At 36.5% G+C, this 6000-nt stretch overlaps 1 protein-coding gene across 5 annotated transcripts in view; it reads right to left on the reverse strand.

Annotated features, from left to right (window-relative positions):
- TEX15 (testis expressed 15, meiosis and synapsis associated) overlaps positions 1-6000 on the reverse strand; it is a 101769-nt gene that overhangs the window by 58417 nt on the left and 37352 nt on the right. The gene's annotated exons all lie outside the window — the stretch shown is intronic.

A 6000-nucleotide genomic window follows, 5' to 3' on the forward strand; every position in this document is an offset into this window, starting at 1 on the left:
GTATTCAGTGCTATAAATTTGTTAGCAATGCTTTAGCTGTCTCCCTAAAATTCTGCTATGTTGCATTTTCATTTTGATTCAATGCATTTTATTTCTCTTGAAATCTCATGAATATTTAGAAATGTGTTATTTTCCATGTGTCTTGAGACCTATTACTTTCTATGAATTTCTACTTTGCATATGGTCCAAGAACATATTCCGTATGACTTCAATTCTTTAAATATGGGGAGATGTGTTTCAGGGTCCAACATATTGTCTATCTTGATTAGTGTCAAATGAGTGTTTGAAAAGAATATCTACTCTGCTGTTGTTGGGTGAAGTCATGTATAAATGTCAATTAGATTCTGTTGTTTGATGGTGTCAAGTTCTTCTGTATCTTTGCTGATTTTCTGCCTTAATAGTTCAGTTCTACCAATTGTTGACACAGGTATACTAAAGTCTCCAGCTATAAATCTGAATTTGTCCATTTCTTCTTTAATTTCTAACAATTTTGATTCATGCATACTGAAGCTCTGTTGTTTGATGTATACACATTAAGGTTTGCTATGTCTTATGGGTAGATTGACCCTTTCTCTCATCATTATGCAACATCCCTCTTTGTTCCTGGTAATTTTCTTTTCTCAGAATTCTGCCTTATCTGAGATGAATAAGGCTAGTCATGCTTTATTTTGGCTGTTTCCATGGCCTTTCTGCCTATGTTACTTAAAAAATGTGTATCACTATATCTGCAGTGGATTTATCAACATTATATACTTCAGTCATCTTAAAAAATATATTGTGTCAAAAAAAAAGAAAAAATATATTGTATCATTCAGGGCCCTTGTTTCTTTCTTCTCAAGTGCACATGGAACATTCTCCAAGATAGATCACATACTGGGTCACAAAACAGCCCTTCATAAGTATACAAGAATTGAGATCATACCATGCACATTTTCAGACCACAATGCTATGAAGCTTGAAATCAACCACAAGAAAAAAGTCTGGAAAACTTCCAAAAGCATGGAGGTTAAAGAACACCCTACTAAAGTATGAATGGGTCAACCAGGCAATTAGAGAAGAAATTAAAAAATATATGGAAACAAATGAAAATGAAAATACAACAATTCAAATGCTTTGGGATGCAGCGAAGGAGGTCCTGAGAGGAAAATACATTACAATCCAGGCCTATCTCAAGAAACAAGAAAAATCCCAAGTACAAAATCTAATAGCACACCTAAAGGAAATAGAAGCAGAACAGCAAAGACACCCCAAACCCAGCAGAAGAAGAGAAATAATAAAGATCAGAGCATAAATAAACAATATAGAATATAAAAAAACTGTAGAGCAGATCAACGAAACCAAGAGTTGGTTTTTTTGAAAAAATAAACAAAATTGATAAACCTCTAGCCAGGCTTCTCAAAAAGAAAAGGGAGATGACCCAAATAGATAAAATCATAAATGAAAATGGAATTATTATGACCAATCCCTCAGAAATACAAGCAATTATCAGGGAATACTATAAAAAATTATATGCCAACAAACTGGACAACGTGGAAGAAATGGACAAATTCCTAAGCACCCACACACTTCCAAAACTCAAACAGGAAGAAATAGAAAACTTGAACAGACCCATAACCAGTGAAGAAATTGAATCAGTTATCAAAAATCTCCCAACAAATAAGAGTCCAGGACCAGATGGTTTCCCTGGGGAATTCTACCAGACATTTAAAGCAGAGATAATACCTATCCTTCTCAAGCTGTTCCAGAAAATAGAAAGGGAAGGAAAACTTCCAGACTCATTCTCTGAAGCCAGCATTACTTTGATTCCTAAACCAGACAGAGACCCAGCAAAAAAAGAGAACTACAGGCCAATATCCCTGATGAATATGGATGCAAAAATTCTCAATAAGATAGTAGAAAATCAAATTCAACAGCATATAAAAAGAATTATTCACCATGATCAAATGGGATTCATTCCTGGGCTGCAAGGCTGGTTCAATATTCGCAAATCAATCAATGTGATACATCACATTAATAAAAGAAAAGAAAAGAACCATATGATCTTGTCAATTGATGCAGAAAAAGCATTTGACAAAATTCAGCATCCTTTCTTAATAAAAACCCTCGAGAAAGTCGGGATAGAAGGAACATACTTGAACATCATAAAAGCCATTTATGAAAAGCCCACAGCTAATATCATTCTCAATGGGGAAAAACTGAGAGCTTTCCCCCTGAGATCAGGAACACGAAGGGATGTCCACCCTCACCGCTGTTGTTTAACATAGTGTTGGAAGTGCTAGCATCAGCAATCAGATAACAAAAGGAAATCAAAGGCATCAAAATTGGCAAAGATGAAGTTAAGCTTTCACTTTTTGCAGATGACATGATATTATAGATGGAAAACCCGACAGACTCCACCAAAAGTCTACTAGAACTGATGTATGAATTCAGCAAAGTCGCAGGATACAAAATCAATGTACAGAAATCAGTTGCATTCTTATACACTAATAACGAAGCAACAGAAAGACAAATAAAGAAACTGATCCCATTCACAATTGAACCAAGAATCATAAAATACCTAGGAATAAACCTAACCAAAGATGTAAAAGATCTGTATGCTGAAAACTATAGAAAGCTAAGGAAGGAAATTGAAGAAGTTATAAAGAAATGGAAAAACATTCCATGCTCATGGATTGGAAGAATAAATATTGTTAAAATGTCAATACTACCCAAAGCTATCTACACATTCAATGCAATCCCAATCAAAATTGCACCAGCATTCTTCTTGAAGCTAGAACAAGCAATCCTAAAATGTGTATGGAACCACAAAAGGCCCTGAACAGCCAAAGTAATTTTGAAGAAGAAGACCAAAGCAGGAGGCATCACAATCCCAGACATTAGCCTCTACTAAAAAGCTGTAATCATCAAGACAGCATGGTATTGGCACAAAAACAGACACATAGACCAATGGAATAGAATAGAGACTCCAGAATTGGACCCACAAAAGTATGGGCAACCTAATCTTTGACAAAGCAGGAAAGACTATCCAATGGAAAAAAGACAGTCTCTTTAACAAATGGTGCTGGGAGAACTGGACAGCAACATGCAGAAGAATGAAACGAGACCACTTTCTTATACCATTCACAAAAATAAACTCAAAATGGATAAAGGACCTGAATGTGAGACAGGAAACCATAAAATCCCTAGAAGAAAAAGCAGGAAAAAAACCTCCCTGACCTCAGCCGCACCAATTTCGTAGTTGACACATCTCCAAAGGCAAGGGAATTAAAAGCAAAAATGAACTACTGGGACCTCATGAAGATAATAAGCTTCTGCACTACAAAGGAAACAATCAACAAAACTAAAAGGCAACCGATGGAATGGGAAAAGATACTTCCAAACGACATATCGGACAAAGGGCTAGTATCCAAAATCTATAAAGAACTCACCAAACTCCACACCCGAAAAACACATAATCCAGTGAAGAAATGGGCAGAAAACACGAATAGACACTTCTCTAGAGAAGACATCCAGATGGCCAACAGGCACATGAAAAGATGCTCAATGTCACTCCTCATCAGGGAAATACAAATCAAAACCATACTCAGATACCACCTCACACCAGTCAGAGTGGCCAAAATGAACAAATCAGGAGACTATAGATGCTGGAGAGGATGTGGAGAAACTGGACCCTCTTGCACTGTTGGTGGGAACGCAAACTGGTGCAGCCATTCTGGAAAACAGTGTGGAGCTTACTCAAAAAATTAAAAATAGATCTACCCTATGACCCAGCAATAGCACTGCTAGGCATTTACCCAAGGGACACAGGAGTGCTGATGCATAGGGGCACCTGTACCCCAATGTTTACAGCAGCACTTTTAACAAGAGCCAAATTATGGGAAGAGCCTAAATGTCTATCAACTGATGAATGGATAAACAAATTGTGGTTTATATACACAATGGAATACTACGTGGCAATGAGAAAGAATGAAATATGGCCTTTTGTAGCAACGTGGATGGAACTGAAGAGTGTTATGCTAAGTGAAATAAGTCATACAGAGAAAGACAGATACCATATGTTTTCACTCTTATGTGGATCCCGAGAAACTTAACAGAAGACCATGGGGGAGGGGAAGGAAAAAAAAAGAGAGGGAGGGAGCCAAACCATAAAAGACTCTTAAATACTAAGAATAAACTGAGGGTTGAAGGGGGTGGGGGGGAGGGAAAAGTGGGTGATGGGCATTGAGGAGGGCACCTGTTGGGATGAGCACTGGGTGTTGTATGGAAACCAATGTGACGATAAATTTCATATTAAAAAAATCAATAAAAATATATTGTGTCAACCCGTTTTTTTAATTGGTATATATAACTTACACTTAATATAACTGGTATGTTAGGGCTTAAGCCTGCCATTTATCTGTTTTTTCCTCCACCGTTCAATTCTTGATTTCATTTTCCTGACTTCCTATGGGTTACTCAAACATTTAAAAAAATCCATTTTGATCTATTTTTATAAAAATCTTTTAATTCTGATGTAACTGTAGATTCACATGTAGTTGTAATATATAATACAGAGAGCACCTATATTCCCATTCACCCAGTTCCTTCCAATGGTAACATCTCACTTTATAATTATTTCCTCTATATACACGGAGAATCACATCAGAGAATGTTACAACTTTTTTTCCAACTGTCAAACATAATTATAAAACTCAAGAGAAGGATGGCTCATTATATTTCCCTGTATTTTGAATCTTTCCTTAATTCCTAATGTTCCCAGCTTCCTTCTTCTGTTGCTTTGTTTAGAGAACTTTGCTCAGCCATTCTTTCAGCCATGTGTTGATGAAAAAATTTTAATTTACTTCATCTGAAAATGTCTACTTCATTTCTATTCCTGAAGGATATTTTTCCCAGGGACAGAACTATGGGTTGACAGTTCTCCTTCTATACTTAAATGTTATGCCACCTCCTCTAGGCTCCATGGTTTCTAATGAGAAATCTTCTGTCATTCAAAAAAATTTTCCCCTATAGGGGCACCTGGCTGGCTCAGTTGGTTGAAGCACATGACTCTTACTCTTGGGAGTCATGAGCTCAAGCCCCCTGTTGGGCATAGAGTTTACTTAAAAAATTTTTTTTCCCTTATAGATATGTGGTTGCTCTAGTTGCTTTCAAGATTTTTCTGTCCTTAGTCTTCAGAAGTTTGATTATGCTATCCTATAGCATGGACTTTTTGGGTTTATGGAACCTTCAGCCTTTTGACTATGCAGGTTTATGCCCTTTGCCAAATTTGGGAAATTTTTTAGCCAATATTCCTTCAAGTACTTTTCTACACTCTTTCTCTTCTTCTTTGGGGACACTGAGGACAAAGGTGTTAAATCTTATATTATTGTTCCACACATTCCTGAAGCTCTGGTATTTTTTTCTGTGTGTGCATGTGTACGTTCTCCCGTGTCATTCAGGCTGAGTAATTTCTATTCTTATTATCTTCAAATTCACTATTTCCAATGTCTTCTTCTCAACTCTTCTCTGGATCCATCCTTTGAGTTTTTATTTTGATTACTGTATTTTTCAGTTCCAAAATTTCTACTTGGTTCTTTATTACATTTTACATTTTTTTGTTGAGATTTTCTATTTTTTCATTTGTTTCAAGAGTGTTCATAGTTGCTTACTGAAACACCATTATAATGGCTGCCTTAAGAGCCTTGTCAGATTATTTCCAACATCTGTTTCATCAGAGTATTGGCATCTATGGATTACTTTGTCTCATTCAAGTTGAGATTTTTCCTGGTTGGTAGAAAATGAGTGATTTCAAAAAGTTTTATTTTGGTCATTTTGGATATTGTTAAGATATTCTGGATCATATTTAATCTTGGGTTTTACCAAGCCTCTACTGAAATTGAGCTAACAGGGGAAACTGCCAGTAAGAAAAGGGAGGGACTGATTTCTTTACCACCAGATTGGACTGAAGTCCTGGCTCCCTACAGAGTCTCCAACAACACTGTGTGTGTGTGTCGGGGGGGG

Source organism: Herpailurus yagouaroundi, unplaced genomic scaffold (assembly GCF_014898765.1).
Source record: "Herpailurus yagouaroundi ecotype Mexico unplaced genomic scaffold, PumYag 181, whole genome shotgun sequence".
In the NCBI taxonomy this organism is placed as follows: Eukaryota; Metazoa; Chordata; class Mammalia; order Carnivora; family Felidae; genus Herpailurus; species Herpailurus yagouaroundi.